Source organism: Taeniopygia guttata, chromosome 4, assembly GCF_048771995.1.
Source record: "Taeniopygia guttata chromosome 4, bTaeGut7.mat, whole genome shotgun sequence".
Taxonomy (NCBI): Eukaryota; Metazoa; Chordata; class Aves; order Passeriformes; family Estrildidae; genus Taeniopygia; species Taeniopygia guttata.
The window spans coordinates 26,067,095-26,088,044 of NC_133028.1; the positions used below are offsets into that span (position 1 = coordinate 26,067,095).

Here is a 20,950-nt window from a genome sequence, read left to right on the forward strand (position 1 = left end):
TTCAGAATAGGAGTTAATTATTTTTCAGTCTTGCGGAGGTGACACCAGAAAGACATAAATGACCTCTGTGATCAAAGAAGAGATTAAGTAGGAAAACCTTTACCCAGAAAAGTTCAGCAATCTGTAGCTCAGGTTTCATTTTGGACAGTACAGTATGATGTAGGCAATGTTGGGATTCTTTGCTGTTTAAAATTTTGATGAGGCTGATATTTGTAATGCTCATGTTGCATGCAGTATAGAGAATGAGGTAAGTTAATGATATCTCTGAGATATCACAGTGGCTCCCAAAGCAAGAGAGAGTCCCTCTCAATGGTATTTTGATTCCTCGTTGTTTGTTGGATTGGTTATTTTAAATTATCATCACAGTATGGAAATAAAAATACATTCACCAATCTTAAAACCTGAAATTAAATGAGAATATAGTATTTTCCTAACTAGAATTTAAAATTCTATATTTTTCTTCTTTTCTTTTTTCTTTACCATAAGGCCTGTTATAGTCATCAGAAATTATTCAGGCTGTGAGATAAATCATGACTCATATGTGACTGAAATAAAACAACTAAAGTCTGACAAGTTTTTTTGTCTGTAGAATGTCTGAGATTGAGAGGGGGAGATACTCCTATTTATATTTGGTTTTGGTTAAATCACTTTGGAAAAAATAGGATATTGGTCTCACCTCATGAGTGGTCTTAGCCATCTGAACAGGCCCCACTTAGACTCTGATGTCCATCAAGGATCTGTGCTGCTCCCTGATTTGGCTGCTCTGGGCTTAATCTCCTGTTCCCAAGGACTAGAGCCTGCAATACTTTTCTCTGTGTGTGCTGGGGCAACCTCCAGTGTCTCAGGGAAGGGAATAGATTATGGGAGTTTACAACCAAACTAAACTCTGCTAGTGCCATGAGAAAATGTGGAGGACATGTAGAGCAAATTGCAGTTCTCACGATGAGACTTATGGAGGGGGAGATATTTCAGAGGAAAGCTTGGACAAGCATAATTTAACAGGCTCCCCCACGGAAGTGGTCACAGCAGCAAGCCTGACAGAGTTCAAGGAGCATTTGCTGTCTGACACATGGTGTGCCTCTTGAGGGTGTCCTGTGCAGGACCAGGAGTTGGACTTGATGAACCTTGAGGGTGGCTTCCAACTCAGCTTATCGTGTGATTGTGTGATTCTGGGATAAATGCCTTGAATATGCCTAGCTGTTCAAAAGCAGCTGAAAAGGTGTTTGCTAAACAATGGTAAATGCTTTATTTGGGGATCCAGATGGGAACAAATCCCCTTTTTTTTTTTTTAATGAAAGGGAGTTTTATAAAGACATACTCTGTTTTCTTCAGTGTTTGTTTAAAAGCTTTACTCAGCTGTATAATTTTTGCCAAAATAAGTAATAGATACAAATTCTCTAACATCTGAGTTCTTTTAGCATAAGGAATTTTATTTCAACTTTCAATAGGATTTTTTGGCAAATTATGTTTTTCATCTACATTCAGTAGCAAAGCCTTTCTGCTTTTCAGGGCAGTAATTCACATAAGATGGTCCAAATGAGATCATGAAGTTTTATCTATGCCTTTTTATTTCCATATGTTCCCTTCCCTAAAACATGTTCCTTCTGAGTAACTTATGCCAGCTCATCTTCTGGTTAAAATGAATATAGCAAAAACTATTTCAAGGCTTTATAAAAAAAAATAAAAATAAAACTTGCCTTTAGGTTGCAGAAAAATATATATTTTATAATTTAAAAAATGCATGTGGAGACTTCATTTATACAAACTTGGGCTTAAATCAAGTATTATTTTAGCTTAGCCCTCAGTTGTGCCTATTTTATCATGAGATGCAGTTTTGCCAGTGTCCCAGTGCTGGTGAGAGCACCAGGGCAGGAATCTTAGAGGCCATGTCTGGTGTTTGCTGTTTAGCTCACCTTCTTGAGCATGTCACAGGCTGCCACTGCTGTGTGGGGATGATGCTGTGGCCAGCTTGTCAGCCCTGTCACGTCCCCTTGCCAGCGTGGCAGGCATGAAAGGCAAGAGTTTTGTGGGTGACGTACTTCTAGAGACTGATGTTGTCAGAGGGAGACCTGGCAGACCACTAAATGAGTGGTTTATCTGAGTCAATACTGGCATCTCCTAAACCTGAAGGAAAGAGGTGCAACCTTTTTAGAGCGACCACAGGAGTCCTGCCCTTCAGCCATCCAAGCAAGATAGAGGCAAACCCAGGTCACAGTGCTAGGACCAGCTTTTGTTCTCAAGCTTGTACTAACATCTTTCCCAGGATGAACCCTCTTGCTTGAACACACAGCACTTGTAGTCTGTGCGTGGGTCTCAGGCTGCATACACAAACTGCCTGTGTCTACCTGTAAGCCCACTTGGATGTTATCAGAATGGATGGTCAGAATGGATGATTTCTGTTGGGCAGCAAAGCTGGCACTCTACAATGCTTCCCCTTGGAGGAGAGCAACTAGCTGTCCATTCCCTCCTACACGTGCCTGGGGAGTGGGGCAGAGGAGCAGATGGAATATCTGCAATACCCAGGACGGCCCTCCTGCTGCAGAAGGGAGTCAAGACAGCTGCTGCCTGGAAGGAAAACGGGAATGGGGAGCCTCAGGTGTTTCTGCAGGGCAGTGTGCCTGGCATGGGGTCAGCACACTCAGCAGCTTGTGGGTGCAGTGGGATTGCCAGCTACCGAGCTGACAATTCCCATGTCTTTGCCAAGCAGCCATCTGGGCAAGCTGGGCATCTTGCTGCCTGAGTTCCCTCGCTCTGTAGCCGTTCCAACAGATGGATCTACCTTTAGCAGATGGATGAGGAAACATCTGCAATGTTGTCTGCCTTTCTGGAGCGTTATCTCCCAAAGATATCCCTTGGCAATTGTGGATCTGGGTAATGAGGAAGCTTCTGGATGTAGAAGCTGAGAGGGGAGCCTGGCAGTGATTATTTTTTTCTTTGCTTTTGCCTTTGTGGGATGGACTGTCACAGCCACAAATGTACAAGATGTGATGACAGGCCTGATGAATCGTGTGGTGAACCCCAGGGGACTGATGCTAATTGCGTTATGCTGTGAATTCTGCAGAACACCTTGGGGCTGAGTCACTGTGCCATCACTTTTTGGTCCTCATTGCTTTTAAAGGCCAGATCACCACATAGGCTGTCCTTCTCAGGGTTATCTGCCTCACACACATCTCATATGTGTGTCCTTGAAGGCTGACAGACTCAGAGGGGTTCCGAGAGGCCCCACTAGTATGGGAGAGGTCTGTCTAAAAGGGTGTACCTCTGGGGACAGGCTGTACCTTATTTCTTTTGGCAGGCAGAGGTAAGTGAGCTTGCTGTGAGCATAGGCATCCAGCTGTATAGACATCACCTCAGTGTTTAAATTTGCATCTAATCTATCTTTGGTGAATGACTCCAGCCAAGGACTCCATGCCTTGAGCCCTGGCTCCAGGATACAGGACAAACAGTTTACCAGTAGCCCTGGTGCAAGGGCTGACATCCAATACTCATTTGCTTCCTGATCTCTGAGGCAGGTGGTCCCCATAGTGTTGGGAAGTGTGGAATGACTGCCTGGACTCATGCCTTGCCAGCAGCCTCTATGTAAGGCCCCTATGGCTGCTTTCATTTAGCAACATACAAAGGTGTTTGCAGCAGCCAGCAGTAGGTGTTTCTGTGGTTTAAAACATGAATCTGTTCTCTGGGTGAGTTCCCTAGGTGTGTTTCGGTATGTTGTGTCCTTATTGCCTATGGACTGCTGGTGTTCAATTCACCTGTGCTCAGCCTCTGCATGGGCAGCATAGTCACATCTCCAAGAGCAAATGAGTAGTTTGTGTGGGAAGCAGGCAGCCTCTGAAAGACTGGGGAATGAACTGGGAGGTTTGAGATTCAGAATAGCTGAGAGCTGGGCTTAACCCTTTGGCTTCAGAGCTCTTTAGTTCTTCCCTCACTTGGTTGCACTTTCAAATATGTTAGGCAGAATATTCAGATGTGTGCATGTCCTTCCCGGCATAGCCCTGTTGATAGAAAGTCTCATTCCAAGAAGTGTCTTTATTTCTCTAAAAGGGTGCATGAACACAGGTGTCCTGGGGATGGTAGCGAAAGAATGGACAGGCCCTGGTGTGATGCAGCATCTCCCATCTTTTTGGCCAAGAGGTGGGAAGCACTGGAGGCTTGCTGTGATTGATAGGAGATTGCTGTGTCTGAAGATGGTTTTCACAGAATCACAGAATATTCTGAGTTGGAAGGGGACCCACAGGGATCCTTGAATCCAGCTCTTAAGTGAATAGCCCATTTGGAGATCAAACCCATAACCTGGGTGATATTAGCACCATGCTCTGACCGACTGAGCTAAAAGGCGGCCGAGAGCACTTGCCCAAGAGAACAAGGAGAAAGGGGCAATTAAATAAACGAATGGAGGAAGAGGAGACATTTGAGAAGGAAATTGAACTAGGATATTTCTGGGATATTCCTGTTCCGATGAGGTGGGACAAAAACTGGGAGAGCTTGCAGCTACCAATGAAGAGCTAAAGGATGGAAATAGCATGTGAATTATTTGAAACTTTGCAAAAGTAGTTTAGTACTGAAGAGTAAACCTTCACAGGATTGAAGGAGCTTTGGGTTTTGGAGGTTCCCCAGAAGAACCAGATAAAATACTTCCAGGCACAATAAAACCATTTATTTGTGAAGAAACAGTTGCTAGATGAGAAGTGCAGTTATGACACCTCTGGCTTACCAAGATGAACTGATGAAGTGATCAGCATCCTGGTTGCCATGGACAGGAAGCTTTTTAAGCAAAATATGATCAAGTTTGCTCTGGCCAATTTGGAGCTTGCAGCCAATGTGAACAAAGAGTACGAGAGCCAAAATGTCAGCAACACACTGAAAGAGTCAAAGACTAAAGAAGAAACATGTTCTGCAGACTTGGAATTTAGCCAGCTGAAGGACTTGGGTAAGACATGAAGCGCTTATATATTTCCTATTCTATTTATAACCTTGTGTGCTGCAGAGAGAATTCATATAGTTACAGCTCATAAGTCCTTAACAGGTTTTCTTAACTGCAGTGCTAGAGCTCAAAGAAATGTGTAGGAGGATGTTGATTTTTTGAGCAATTAATGTGACTCGTAGGAGAGCATGGCTCTGCAGAGGTGACCTCAGCTCTCCAAAGCGAGGCAGAAATTTGCAGAACAAAAATGGGTTTTTGAGCTCACCACTCCAGGAGAGGCTGCCTGGGGGGGATCTCCCAGGGGGCTGAGAAAAGTCCCAGGAACTCAAGGTGAATCCTGGATCACTGTGATTTCGAAAAGGTCAGCAAGAACTTTTTTTATATTTTCTGAAGCACCACTTCCTTTATGCAATAAATTAACAAATTCAGAGTCTTCATTCCAGCTATGGAGGAAAACTTAACAGCTGTTTTTAATTTCCAAGAAACCAGAAATCTCATTCCTTATGCTACAAGACTGCTTATAAGGTACAAAACAACCTCTTGTTTTGTCTTTTATAGGTAATGGCCACCACAGAACTGGGATTTTTCCAGTTTGGTGTTCCACACATGGATGGTTTTACTTGGTATACCATAGTTACTATGGCAGTCCTTTACCTTCAGCATGAGCATCACAGTTGTCCATCATTCATCTGTCACTGCTGAGGTAAATTAGTGAACTACTGTTCAAGAGTGACTATGCAGGCATAGTCACTCTTGCATTGATAATTTTTGAAAACATTTGTTTTCTGAAATTATGGAAAAGAAATATAATGATAAGAGACAGCTGTGGTAGTTCTGGGACAAAGTCTCTATGCTTGGTTTTCAGCCTGAGAGAACTGATGAATGAGGGAGACATCCCATATCCAAATGTCTGTTATCAACTAGCCACCTTCAGTTGACTTTTTCTAGCAGTTGGCAGCACTGCAAGGATGGGGATTTTGATTCAGCAAGCAGCTGAGCATCTTGGGGACTCCCTTAGTCCACCACAGTTATGCACCAGAATGATCTAATTAATGTAAAAATGGGGCTATAGAAGGCAGCTGCTAGGAAGGGTAAAAGGGAAAGGATACTTGATACTTTGCAGGATAAGGTTGTTATGTGTGGGGCTTTCAGATCCTGAGTGGATTAAGAGTGTTCTGGATTAAGAAACTGTGGGATTAGGTATGCAGGTGAGGATGAATAGTGTGAGATGAAGGTTGCTTATGTGCTTAAAGTAATTTGTAAGAGAGAAAATGAGTGATTAGCCTAAGGTGGAGAGCGGCTGAGGGGCCTAAAAGGTGAGGACTTGGTGGATTCCTGTTGTGGGACAGAAGGGCACTCCCAGATTAGGTCATGAATTTAAGTATCTGAGGAATCATGAGAGTTCAGCTATTATTGTCCTGTGCTGTAGGAAGTGCTTGGAGAAAAGCTGAAGAGATTAATTACTAAGGGTGTTGCTGGTGAGTAGAGTATTAAGTGCAAGGGATGACATGCTGTGAAGCTCTGACCTGTTCATCTCTCCAGTGCTTATAGAGGTGGTAGAATCAAAAGGCAGAGAGGTATGGTCATCCTGTCCTGCTTAGATCAGTGTTATGGAAGAATTGATTCTGGCTTTCTCTCTTGTGCTGCAAGTGAAGTAGCACTTTGAGGGGGAAAAAAAGTGAATGGTCACCGCAATTGTTAATTAGGAAAGTTGGAAGGGACCTTTAAGGTCACCTAGTTCCACCCTCCCTTCTAAGGGCAGGGGCACTTTCCACTAGATCAGGTTACTCAGAGCCCTGTTCAACCTGGCCATAAACATTTCCAGGAACGGGGCATCCTCACCTTCTCTGGGAAACCTGTGCCCATGCCTTACTGCTCCCACAGTAGAGAAATTCATCTTAATATCCCACCTAGACATATTTGCTTTTAGTTTAAAGCCATCCCCTGTTGTTCTATCTGCACAACTTGTAAAGTGTCCTTCTCTGGCTTCCTGATAGTTCCACGTTAGGCACTGGAAGGTGTTTAGGGTCTCCTTGTAGTCTCTTCTTCAGGCTGAACAGCCCCAGCTCTCTCATCCTGTCTTCACAGGAGCAGTACACCAGTCCTCTGATAACTTTGTGGTCCTCCCCTGGACACACCCCAGCATGTTTATGTCCTTCTTATGCTGGGGGCCCCAAAGATGGGTGCACTCTTCAAGATGGGGTCTCGGCATAGCAGAGGGAGAACCTCTCTTGACCTGCTGGTCATGCTGCTTTGGATGCAGCCCAGACTTTGTGGGCTTCAATGTACTTTTGTGCACATTGCTGGGTTGTATCAAGCTTCTTGTCCATGAACATCTACAAATCTTTCTCCTTTGGAATGATCTCAATCGGTTTTACTCACAGTCTGTATTTGTGTTTGCCCTGCCCCAGTTGTAGGACTTTGTACTGGTGTTGTTCATGAGGTTTGCACCAGCTCACCTCTTAAGCCTGTCAAATTACCTCCAGCATGGTGACCACAGCACACAGCTTGGTGTCATCAAGCAAACTTGCTGGGGGTGCATTCAGTCCCACTGCCCATGTCTCCAGCATGGGAAGGGGAGACTTCTCTGCCTCTTTGTGTTCTCACACAAGGCAAGGTGGCCTGATAGTGCCTTGTTTGCTTAGGATTTGTGAGCCCTTAGACTATGAACTGGATGGTGTGACTTGCTCAGAGGACCTGAGGGTACTTCTGCACTATATACAGTGTCAGTTACAGTCAGAATGGAAAGATGGGGCCAGCTGACAAAATCCGACAGGTTCTTTGATCATTGTGATGGTGTCCTGGAAGCTTATGTGTCATGTGTAGCTGTCTGGCTTGGGCCCTTGCCAAACTTTAGCCCTTTAAGAAAATTTAAATCAGTGAAAAGTAACTAATTATTATGAAACTGAGTGTGTATACCAAATTTTTTTAAATCCCCGAAGAGATGAAATTTCCAGGATACTATTGAAACTCCTGTTATAATAATAATAATAATAACTACTCTTCCATTCTCCTTTCCTATTTTTTGGCACAGATAATTTGGATTTCCATAGCATCTGGCATGCAGTTTTCAGTGAAATAAGAACTATAAAGGGCCTTATTTCCCTTAGGAACTCACATACAAATTAAACCTGTACTAAGACACCTGATCTGAGCCAGATGAAATCAAAGCTTTGAGTGCATACACCTTAACTTTGAATGGCTTTAATTCTCAGGGAGTGGATCAATTTGAAGGCTTCAGAAGCCAGCTGTGGCTCTTTAGATGCTGTAAAAGGAGAAGAAAAAAAAAAGATTTATGATTGCTGAACCACAAACCAACTTGGAGTTTGCCGCCTGTCATCCATTTTTAAAGCTGTTTTCAAAGCACTGGTACATCTACCACTCTCCTCACTCCTTTTTAAGAGCTGTGTGTTTATCCTTACTATTGTCAAAAACAATAGTGTATTGTGATCATTATGTTCTTTAGGATGTATTACTCCTTTAAGTTCTCATTCTCAGTGTTGCAGACAACTGGCAGCAGAAATATTTCTAGATGCTGCTAGGCAAGAAGTTATGGTTTATCTAGTAGCATTATTCTTTAGGTAGGATTCATAATTTCTCAGAAAACTGAAGTTTTGAACTTTGAACTGTAACTCCATTGGATAAAGTCTGCATAACTCTTTGGAGAAATAAACCTCTGCAGTTTTATTTTGGCTAGAAACTGTTCCACAGTCACCTCTAACCACACCTGGACACCATTTGATCCTGAATAGCAGATGTACCCATTACATTGTGCTGCAGTTATAATCCAGTGCTGGTATAGAGTGACCTGCTGAGCTGAGATTCAGATTCATCTCATCAGAGAGACAAGAATCAAATACTTTGGATGAGTTGCTTAGGGCAGGCTTGACCAAATAAACTGTGTTTTGTTGAGCTGAAAAAACCTGAACCCTACTACTCTGTCGGGCTGCCACAAAATTTTGCTGCTGCTCTTCCAACATGCAAACATCACACGATGTCTTGCAGGTAACTTTGGAAAGCCTTAAGAGGAGTGATGCTTGAAACACCTTCACAGTGCATTTTCTGAATATTGTAACCTTTGAAAGGACAAGATAGGCAGAAATGTTGTCATAACATGGAACAGTTAATAATGAAGCTGTATTTAAATTTGATATTAGAAGGTAACAAGAAGAAAAAAGTAATGAGAGAGTTATTAAGAAATAAGATGGATAGTTCATTCTGTGGGTATCAAAGCACATTGAAATGTAGTCCTGTTTAGGAAAGCTGCAGCAGTCTGACTTCAGCACACACTGAGTATAAACCATGCTGAAAATAGACCCTTGGTTGTGTCAGCCATTTTCTGTATTAAAGTGCATCACAGCACTGTGGTTTTGAATTGCTTTAAGAAATCGTTAGAGTAGAGGTTTGAGAACAAAATCTTCCATGCATTGTCCTGCTCCTTATTTGCATGAAGCTGTACATTCTCTGACTTTGGTAGATTATTTTTGTATATGTAAAATTGTAATAATGAATACCTCTACCTTCCACAATGTTAATATGTTTTGATGTACAGAAAATCATGGCAATTCCTGAAGTCTAGACTAATGATACCAAAAGTCCATAATATTCAATATTTCATCCCTGGATCAAGCCAGTACATGATGATTTACTGAAAGCTGTTTGAAGTGCTGGTATGCATTATTTAATCCCATTTTGGAATTTATGTTTATCTTAAATCTTGAAATGAAGAATGTAATAGTGTAAAATATTTAATGTCTCTAACTAAATAAGTAACTAAAGGAAATTCTGGCTCTTTGTATAAATATCCACCTTCTTGAATCTTGCTAATTGCTTGGCCACAATTTCTGAAGCTGAATTATGCAATATATTAACTAGGCTTGTTTGTTTCTTTTTAAATTTCCATCATTTAACTTGACAGAAATGCCATTGGGTTCTTTTATTCACACGTGTTCTTTAGCAACCCTCAGATAAGTAACCTAAAAGTGTACAAGAACACTTTTGATGCTCTATCCCAAGCAGTATGTTGCACTTCATACTGCAGATCTGCAGAGGTACTATGCTTAGGGTTGTTAATTGTGGGGATGTGGTGGAGAGAGGATGTGATAAAGATGGAAGAAAGAGAAGAGGAGAGTTTGAAGCATACCTAGCATGAAAGATTGCAGTGGAGATATCCAGCTGGACTATGTACTGGATCTGCTTTAATGCTTGTCTGTAACTACTGTGCTGCTTCTGCTTCCTAAGGGTCATACATTGAGATGACAGGAAATGTCTCATGAGGCTTTCCTGGCAAGCCAAAACTTACCTTGTGTTCTGTCTCTTTAATGTTAGCAGACACAGGCAGAAAGAAGGGGTGGTCATAATCTGTCAGGGTCTTGAAAGGCTGGCTCTGACTGTTCAGCCAATGACATTCAGATGGGCTGTCAAGCTGCATGCAGATCCAAGGGAGATTTTGTGACTAATGAAGTTAATAAGCATGACATGCAAATTTAATCTGAAACAGCCTTCTCAGCTACTTGTTACTGCTAGATAATACTGAAGTGATTATATTCTATGAAATAGTTGATCTTCTGACAGTGTGGCTTTTGTTACATCTTCCTTTGTTAGATTCTGGGATTATTCTTGGCTTTGCAAAAGACAAGGTAATATTTCTTAAGTTGCAAGCATCTGTAAGTGCGCTCTGCTTCCCTGAGGACTGGTTCTCTTCAAACTGTCTGCCTGGCTTTCCCTCCTTTGGAAAAGGGAAGTTTCTGCTTAGTCCCGTTCCATTCCCGCCTGCCCTGTGGCTTCTGGCTGGAGCATGGCTCTGGTATCTGTGAAGAGCTGCTGGTTCTCATCAAGGGATGCAGCCTCTGTAAACAAATGAGGGGCACTTTCATTTTGAGCATTTGGAATGATAAACTGAAACATGACTAACTTAATAGAAAAGTTAAGTCTGATACAGTTCTCTAGGCGACTCCTGCAAACATCTTGTACAAATCTCATCAAAAGCTGGAATTACAGGTCTCGGTTACTTTCCTGGGGCAAAGCAGAATCATAATATTAATTTGCTTAGTCACCGGAGTCAAAACAAAGGACTAAAAGGGGGAATGACAAGAAGAAAACAAAGTTATTAACCTGACAGTGTCTTGGTTGATCAAGTGCTACAAACAGGAGAAACGAAACTTTGGAGCCTCGCAGAAGAATTATGCAATGTTATAAAACAGATGTCAGGAAGAACTGATTACATGTACATATTCTTTGTGCTTGAAAATTATTTCTGGAAGCTTCCAACCCTAGTCATGGCCCTCTGTAACCAATCCAACCCTATCTAAATGTCGTGAGCCAGAATGGCATGCTGCTGGATCAGTGTCTAGAGATCAAAAATGACAAAGGATCTGCTGAGCATTAGGATACTCCTTTCTGCCTGCTCCTTCTATCCAGAGCCTTGTGAATTACTTATTTAATGATATTTAATAATTGATTTAGGTTATTTGAAAGCCTGCTTATGTTGATGATATCTAGCCAACCTCCAAACATATCTGGGTTTTAGATGTAGCTTGTTAAGCCTTACCATATGGATGCCCTGCATGAGGAATCACTAACACCCTTGTCTATGAAATGGCATCATTGGTCAAGAACCATGCACTTTTGTTCTGTAGGAGGAAGAGTTCCCTGGAGTGAGCTGACTCTTTTCCAACACAGTCCCCACTGCCATTAAGATGCGAAGGCCCAGATCCTGCTGGTTCAGGTGTACTTTCATGACAGACCCCAGCGTCCTATGAGACACTCCAGGGGCAAGAGGTTGTCACTCTACAAAATTATTTCAACTATCTAGGGCTTTCTGAGACATACCTGTCTCCCCTAAGTAAGGATAGGGTGGGGAGAAGCTATTCAGCTGTGAGTTATATGGTCTTGCAGTAATAGCACTGAGGGGTCATGCCTGAACCAGGTCATAGGCTTCTTCCCACTAGAAGGGTGACAAATAGGGGACCTTAGTAGCCCTTTTTAATACAAAGTGTAGAGAAGGAATTGTATGTAAGATTTTTCTCTGGAATGACATATTTGTGGCTATACAAAAAGCAAGGGGTTTTGCATGGTATCTCAGTGTGTAAGGGATGGATCACCAAGGCTCCCCCTCGGCTTAGGGTTATCCCCAGAACTGAAATGCTACAGACCAGCTGGTAACGCTCTAAGACAAGAGGCTGAGAGTTACTTATGGCTGTATACAATATGTTACATTTAATGTGGAAAAAAGGCAAAATAAAAAGTCCTATGCCACTCTGAATATGTGGCCTCTTGGGGTAAGAAATCAAGGATATACTGGGCTCTTGCTTATTGGTTCTCAAGGCAATGAGTATTGGATCAGCTTTGGTTTCCACTTGGGCTGAAGGTGTGGAAGCACTTTGTACTAAAACACTTCATCCTAGGGGCATCTGGATGTCTGCCTGAAACATGAGAATTTCCACTGAAGTCCATTGTCTGTTTTGAATCTACTGTCATTGGAATTTTTGCATATATGGTTATTTTTTTCAGAAAAAAGGCTATATATGAAAACTTATTCTTATGCAAACAGCACTGCTAAATGACCTAACAGGATAATTAATTGAAGGTTTTGCTGTTTGGAGTTTTTTGTTTGTTTGGATTTTGTTGTTGAATTGTTTTTATTTTTTAAGATGTTTAGATATTCAAGTCAAGCAAAGGCTGAGACATAATAAATTTAATAGCAAAAAAACCCACCAAAACCCTAAAGACCCAAAACTCTGAAGGACTAAACTTCTTAAATTTTAAAAGCTGGATATTGACTGGCTGAGGAGCAAGCTGGGCATGAGGAGTAGTGTGCTCTCGCAGCAGAAAGGGACATCAGCATTCTGGGTTGCATTAACAGGAGCATAGCCTAATCCAGGAAGGTGATCATTCCCCCTGTTCAGCACTTGATTGACCAAATCTGGGTACTACATCTAGGTTTGTTTCTCCTTTCAGCTCCCTAGCCAATACAGGAAAAAGTGTTAGGAAGCTGGAACAAGTTCAAGGGAAATCCACCAAACTGGTTGTGCTGGGACACTTGCCCTGTGAGAAGAGGTTGGTGGACAAGAGCCTGTTCAGCCTGGAGGAAAGGGAGTTTCAGAAGGAGCCATCTGCAGAGCCACAGTGGCTGTGGGGAGGTTAGCTGAATGGATACAAGACATCCCATGGCAGCAGTGAAGGATTGGAGTGGGTAGACTCTATCACTGGTGTTTAGAAAGCCCAACAGGTCCAAGCCCTGAGCTGTCAGCTCTAAATTCACAGCTGGCTCTGCTTGAGCAGGAGGCTGGGCTAGAGACCTCCTGTGGGTCCTTCCAACTCGAGTTACTCCATGGTCATATAGTGAGCTTTTGTTTTATGTTAACATCAGTAACACCTCCAAGTTAATGGCATCTGGATATTTTGCCAGATCTGTGCATGATGGATTGAAGTCCTTCAGGTGTAGTATATTTCTTGGGATGGTGGCAGTGCTGTCTCAGGTGACAAGTAGGAAGCCCAGCTAGCCAGACTTTAAGAGGTAATCAGTGGTCCTACAATTGAAGAGCCAAGAGAACATTCTTACAGACTATCTCTCTCTATAAAATCCCCTTCAATTGGAGACAAGTAACTTCAGTGAGTGGGAGCAACTAGAGTATAGTCTTGGCAGAAGGGATTGTGTTTTTTCACTTTGATGTGAAAAGCTCTATTTGATAAAAGAAATTCATACTTCTTAAATGGTTTAAACGTGCAAGAAAAATCAAATAAGACCTTGACTTAGAGAAGAAAAAGCTTCAGTTTTCTGAAAGGCAGAAACCAGTGTAAAATTAGCTGCAGTGACAGTAATCATGTTGTTTGTCATGAGTTATAATACAATTGAGAGGGAAGATAACCTCCGTGTAGTGTCAGCTTTATTAATACAGCTTACCTTGGCTTTCATATCTGACACACCTCTTTTACTCAGCTACCTCATTGCAAGGCTTGTTGAAAAAATGGAAAGGGGCAACAATTCAGATGGCTGGTTTAGATTGCAATGTTTACAGTTCCAACAAATACTGATGCCTTCATGGATGAATCCAACTAGTAGTGTATTAGTAACTAGTATTTGATGTTTAATATAGTATTAATATTTAATTATTAGTATTTAATAATATTTAATTTAATATTGTGGACTCCATAAGTTCATCATACACATAGGAACTCCTATTTAAAAAAACCAAAACCATCATAAAGTGTTGATGATTCTGAGTCTAAGCATATTACCAGTCTGACTTGGGTACTTGGAGACTGCATGATATCTCTCTCATGGCCAAATAGTCGTGTAGCAAAATGTTGGGAAACAAGACATATAAAAGCACCTGATGTCCTGGTGACAACTCACTTAGCTTCTGAATTAAACTGGCTTCATTTTCTTAGGGAGTAACATAGGATAGAAAACCTTCAGCAGCTTTTGAGACTGTGACTACTTTGTTATCACGTCTTGTGAGGCTTGTTTTGACCACACTTCAATGTCAGTAACATAAAGTATGAACTTCTGCACTGTCCATGCTGACTTGACTTTTAGTCTCTATATTTTTCTTCTTCTCGCTTGTAATTTAACCAAAAGCAATCTTGGTAGTTTAGCACATTTGCCAGGGCTCTGTCATTTCCTTGCCATTCACAGTGTCTTTTAGGCTGTCATCAGATGTACAATGGATGCTTTCTCAAGTTTTATATTTTTTTTCTTGATTTGTACTAAATCAATACTATGGACGTATGAAATCTTATTCTCCTTCACTACATTTCCTTGCCATAGGCAAGAAAAAATGTCTTGCAGAACAATCACTTGTGTCTCACATATGAGGTCTCCTTCATCTAGCCTTCTGTGTATCCCAAGATTGTCCTTGTAGCTTGTTTTTCCTTCATTTGATGAGGTTGTTTAAAAAGAAAACAAAGTGCATGCACACACACGCTCCAAGCTCCAGCCAGTTTGACTGCCTATTTCAAATGCTTTCCTTGAGTTACCTGATACCTTACCTGTGTTTGGGATGTCTGTGAACAAATTCTTGAGTTTTAACAGCCTATTGCTCTTGTTATAGGCAGGGTAGGTTTTCCTAATTATTATTCAGTCTCCTGCATATTCCCTATCAAATGCTGCTCTACTATTTGTCTTCAGAAATAGCAATTGCACGTGTAGTGTCCTTACACATTTTGGATAAGTAGCAGGGTCTGACAACATGTCCTTGTTGCCAGTTCCTGACGCTCTCAGTGGGCTGAGGTCCCTGTTGGAACATTCCTGAGTGTTTCCAGTGCCATGCTTTCAGGTGGCTGCTGTGGTTATCATTGTCCATGGCAGTGTTCGTTTCACCTGATGCTGTTGTGACTTAATAATATCACATCACCATGGGAAAGACATATAGCTGTTGAATACTTTTTTCCCCCTCTTCATCTGTCTGGGGACAGGAATCTGATTTTTCTGCTCCTCTTTCTGCATCTTCGATTTACTTATTTTCCACTATCCTGACTTTCTAACTTCACTTACCTGCAGAAAGCTGTTCTCTTCTGCCATCCTGCTCAAGATTCAAGGGTTAAAAGTAAGGCAATATGAGACATTCAGATTATGTTCCTTCTTCTCTATCTACTTTCTCAAGGCCTTCATTCAGATGTTCACATGTAGTCCTGGCTCTCTAGCTGGTCAGACATGTAGAAAAATGTCAGGCCAATAAACAGAGATGAGTGATATGGGAACATTCAAGGAAAGGACCAGTTTGTTCTACCTATGGGCTTATTTCACCCCTCTCTCTGCTCTTCCATCTTGCTGCCTGCAGACCACTCAGTGCCAGTGAGGCTGAAATAACAATAAAAAGGATACTGTTTTTTTCATACCTTCCTTAGAAAAGTAAAAGAGGAAATTGAGGCAGTCTGATCTGCCTGGCTTTAGTCCTTAACATTTGCACTACTTTATTAGCTTTAGCTGTTAGGACTGAAGAGGGGACAGACACCACACAGCCCCCTCCTCTTAGCTGTGGGGAAGCCACCGCACAGACACGTCACATCTCCGGTGCGGGTCTGCAGACGCCTGCCTTCTGCTCCCCTCGCAACACTTGGGTTTGAGACCCCTCCTGAGGGTGCCCTGGCTCTTCTGAGGAAGAGATCTAGCTCTCAATTTACAGTGTAGGGAACTGGAAAATATGGCACATGTCTGTCCTGATGGGAGTCCACCAGTCCATGTGGTGGTGAGGTTGTTGCTGTCTCTAGTGTATTGTTTCACTAGTCACAGAACAGCTTTCTCCCTTCAGCTAACTCCAAAGTGAATTAAATCTATCTCCCACCCCAGCTGCCCTGATCACCAGGCCACACTGAAGTGTTGCTCAGGGGTCTGTCTGCCTTGAACTGGTTTGCAAGTAGTTTCAGGCAAGAGGCAAATGTCTCCAAGTAAGACAGCTAATGGATTTAGTCACCTCCACAATTGTGCAGGGATTTTTAGAGAGACCAGACTTTCATTTAGGATGTTGACAAAAGTAAAAGAAATTTATCCTGTCATAATTGTTATTTAGATGTCCTGAATCCTTCCCCATAAGCTTAAATTGGTGGGTACTACTGTTACGTTTGACAGCAATTCACCCAGCATTTAATTTTGTCAGCTATATTTGAGTTTGATGTAGTTGTTCAGTTACTACTGCTTCTTTTAGATTGATGAATTTAATTTACAGACAGCCTCAACAGCTTCACTGCACAGACGACAATTAATCCTGTGTTTAAACAAAGAGGAAATAGTAAATATTAACTAACTGCTTTCAGTCTTGAAGTCCTGATCAAATGTCATGTATAAGAAGTGAGCTGTAGCCTGTCTAATTAACCTTAATTTGAAACTTAACCAGCTTCATCATTAGCAGCAAACATTAAATACAAATTCTTAAAGCTATTCTTGGCAGTGAAAAATGAGGTCATCCTTTCAGACAGCAGTGAAAAATGAGGTCATCCTTTCAGACGGCTACATCAAATGATAAACTACATAACTCTTCCTCCTCCCATCTCCCTGCTGTGACTAGACCATTAATGATAACTGCCTAATTCTACCAAAGGGGATTTACTTGTCAGCAAACAATCCTTGTCAAGGCCAAAAACCTAAAAAACAAATGTAAATCTAATTTATCTTGTCTTCTTTCTGTCTGTCCAACAAACTTCTAACTCCAGGCAAAAAAAGTTTGCCTGAATAGAAAGTAAGAACACAGCCTCTCTTCCTACCGCGATAACTATCTAATGTTTGATGCTTCCTCTAGTCTATCACAATTGTTTTTTCCTATCTGTTCTTTTGTGGCAAGGGAGAACTACAAATATTTAGAACTGAAGACCATAAGTCTGCAGGTAGGAGTATCTCACAAATAATGTATGAATCCTGTAAGTTTTCAAATGGTTTTACATTACAGAATTAGCTGGCTTGAAGTTATCCGTCTTCATGGTCTTCCATCTCCTTGCTCAGCACAACTGAGAGTATGGCCCTGTTTATTCTGCTTCTCCCTCTTTCCATGCTGTTCTGAGTATGCAAAGGAGTTCTTCAAGGTTTTTTTCTGGAATTTCTGTTTGTTTGTTTGTGTTTGCTTTGGTATTTTTTAAAAAAAATTATTTACAGTTGCATTTACCTGCATTTGTATTGTGTCAGAGTTGCCAGCATGCTTTGCTCTTGTGATGTGTTCGAAGCACTCATATCACCCTGGATATTTCAGTGGCAGCTGCTGACTCTTGCCCTGTCTTATCAGTTGTTATCAGGTGCTGAATTCCTTCAGCAAGCCTTTTACTAGGTAAAAAGTATCAGTCAGTCCCTCAGCTTTCTAGGGTTGCTTCAGCAGTGGCCCAGGGGGAAGGAAACTGTTTCCAAAATGGGCTGTTGGTTGGCCCTTGGCTGGTGTGCACTAGGGACAGAGCCAGCCTGAGAGAAGGATTTAAGAGAAGCTGAGCCTTTTCTGGCTTTGAACTCAGTAAGGCTCAGGAGCTCCTGGTGGCAAGTTGTTGCCCATGAGAGCATACATGTAAGAATCCATATACACTTCTGTCCCCATTACGGACCTAAAACTGATCTTTCAGGCTCACACATACTTATTTCAGACTGTGGTGTAAGCCCTAAGGTTTCTCTCAGCAACAGTTACTCAGCTATATATTTGGTAACAAACTTCTCTGCTGAGATCTTAACTGAGAGTTACTGATTTTCTTCTGACAAAGAATTCTCTGAAATTTAAAGAATTATCTGAAATTAGGAAACAGAAATACTTCCAACAGTAGTGTCTCCCTATTGTTAGAAAATCTGAATATATGAGCTGGTTTTTCATGATTAAAAGCATTTATATGAATGCTACTAGTCACAATTACTGGTTGAATTGAAGAGAAATGTTTGCTCAGCAGTTTGCTAAGTAAGATACAACCTTCACATAACATGAGATTTTTTTCATTTTGTTAAATTTCTTATGACTTCCTATTTGTGCCCAGTAGGAGATTTTGTCTGAGCTGCTGCAGGAGCCTGTGACAATCTGCAGAACCCAAATATTAAGGCATTGTTTCCAATATAAGTTGTAAATTGTGGTAACATTTCTGGATTAACTAGTAGGATATATGTAAGCAATCTACTTTTTATTGATGTGAAAAATCCAGACCTTGGGCTTAGTTCTAGGTAATTTCAAGCAAATAAATTGATTATTAAAACAAACCTAGTCAAATGAAAGAAGGCTGTGCAACAAAAACAAATTTAGAATCTGTACTCTTTTCAAATTGGCACCAGATAACAGTGTTCCATCAGATTTTAAATCCAGGACTTCACTCTTAGTTGCCACTGAGAGGTTGTTCTGCTGCATTGCATTCCTCATGCTGTCAGTAATTTTGCAATAGACATCTTAGTTATGATTCCATTAAAATTTCCACTGCAGTCCCCTTCGATCACACCTTGGTTTATTTTAAAAGAATTATCAACCTAAGAATATTTTAAGAGTAAACTTGAACAAAACTGATTGCCTTTAAACTCTGCAGATCTGGAAAAAAACCCAAACTTTTTCTGCCATACAAAAACTCACTCAGATTCTGAAGGCTAAGACACCATGGTAATCTGAATGTATCCCATGTAAAATGTTTCTCAAGTTTAGAATCTTAATGCTGCATTTCTAAAGACTGAGATGTATAACTTAGATTATATCATTAAATATGTGGGTTTTGTCTTGCTGTTTTATCCAGAGATTCAATATATCAATATAAGTAATAACTGCTCAATACTTACAGCTCTCCCAATGCTATTGGTATCAGTCTTGAGAGCAGTATGTCTTGAAGATGATTGTCACAAGAAAAAAGAATGGTGCCTCTGGGTGCTGTTTGAAGTTATTGGGAAATCTAGCAGGAGCTATCCAGATAAACTATAGATATAAGTGCTGATCTTGCCTTATAGAAAGAGAAATTTCAGCCTCCTGAATGGTTTAGCAAGAGTATTTATACACAAACACTAGTGTTACTTGACATCATCAATTTACAAACAGGATATTTGCACCAAGTTGGGAAAGAACGCAGATGCTGTTGGTTTTGTCTTCATGCAGGAGCATGGATTAGACTAGAATTATGGTCTGTCATTCATGGGCTTGTGCTCAATGAAGTATCAAAGGTGGTTCATAAAAGCATTACCATGAATTGAATGCTTCAGTCATAATCAACCATTACAGAGATGCAGATCTGAGAGCACTCTTAAAATATTTGCATTAATTGCATTTGTAATCTTATTTATAGGAATGAAAACATGACTGTAAAATAGCTTATTAGTCTAAACTATGCAATGATCTTTCCTGACAAATGTTAAACAAAAAGGTATGCCGATCAATTTGATTAAATCAGTCGACTATTTGATTGATCATGCTCTCCCCAATTCAAAATGTCTGTCAATTCCCTTAAAAAATATATCAATGTCTTAGATGACCTCCAGAATCATCTTTCATCTTTATTTTATTTGCCACAAAAAAGTATGAAATAAAATATTAACAAGAATTAGTGGAAAGCCAAGAGACTAGAAATTAAAGTTAACTATAAATATATAAATATTTGTACTAACCTGATGATAACCATCATTGCTATTATTTTTGCTCTTAGTAGAGCATGCATGCCCTTATTTTTCTGAGCAGCAGTCTAAAATAACACACTGAAAACCTTCAGTAAGCCCATTTTGAAGTGGGTGAAAATCCTGAATCATAAATTGTAGCACAATCTTTTTTCACAGTTAAGTGCTGCTTACCTTTCCTTCCTAAATGGGTAGACTACTAAATTTAATTTTTTTAATGTCCCCTTCATACTAGACTATCAGCTGATGTCTACTGTAATTTACTGAGACAGGCTTGATATGCCTGGATAACTATAGAATGACATACTTGATTCCCCTGGTCTCTTCCTTCCTTCTTAGAGACCCAATTTACAGAAGATTGCTGTTTCAGCTGAAAAGGCAATGGATATTTTTGAATGTTTTCCAGAGGTTTGCCTAGCTTAAGGTCAATCATAACTAAGTCTAAAAAGACTAACATAAAGGCTGTGTATAAAGCATACTTTTATGAACACAGCCCTCCCACCCCTTAGAGTACAAACCGTGTAATGATTCCTGCAATATCAATTCATAGTGTCAAGCAAAAGTGGTTGGAACAGCACTCAGGCATACATTTATTTATAATCCTGTCTTTAACAACCACCTGAACTAAAAATAATATAGTCCAGTAAATGACTCGTGAGCATTAGAGGAAATGGATGACTTTTCCAGTGAAAGTAAGCTGTCCAGTGAGGGCATTTCTACTTTTCTCCAAGCATTTTCCTCCTTTATTTTACCTACAGCAAATTCTCCAATGACAAACTTACTTACAGATGGTTGAAACTCTCCAGGGGTAAACCAGCCTGAAGCACTAAAGACAAGCTCTCTGAGAATAGATGGCTGAAAAATATCAGAAGGTCTATGAGGAATGCTTTGTTTCAGCTGACCAGAGCTGTCTAGCTCCAGCTCAGCTTTCTGTGCACATGGTAACAATGGACATGGTCTCTTGTTACTCTTTTCCTTGGCTTTAGACC

At 40.9% G+C, this 20,950-nt stretch overlaps 1 long non-coding RNA gene across 1 annotated transcript in view; it reads left to right on the forward strand.

Annotated features, from left to right (window-relative positions):
* Nucleotides 1-2,986: 2,986 nt before the first annotated feature.
* LOC121469883 (uncharacterized) overlaps nt 2,987-20,950 on the forward strand; it is a 112,078-nt gene continuing 94,114 nt past the window's right edge. Inside the window, exon 1 of the long non-coding RNA XR_012055593.1 lies at nt 2,987-5,282. This is a non-coding gene — a long non-coding RNA (uncharacterized lncRNA). The remainder of the gene's footprint in view (nt 5,283-20,950) is intronic.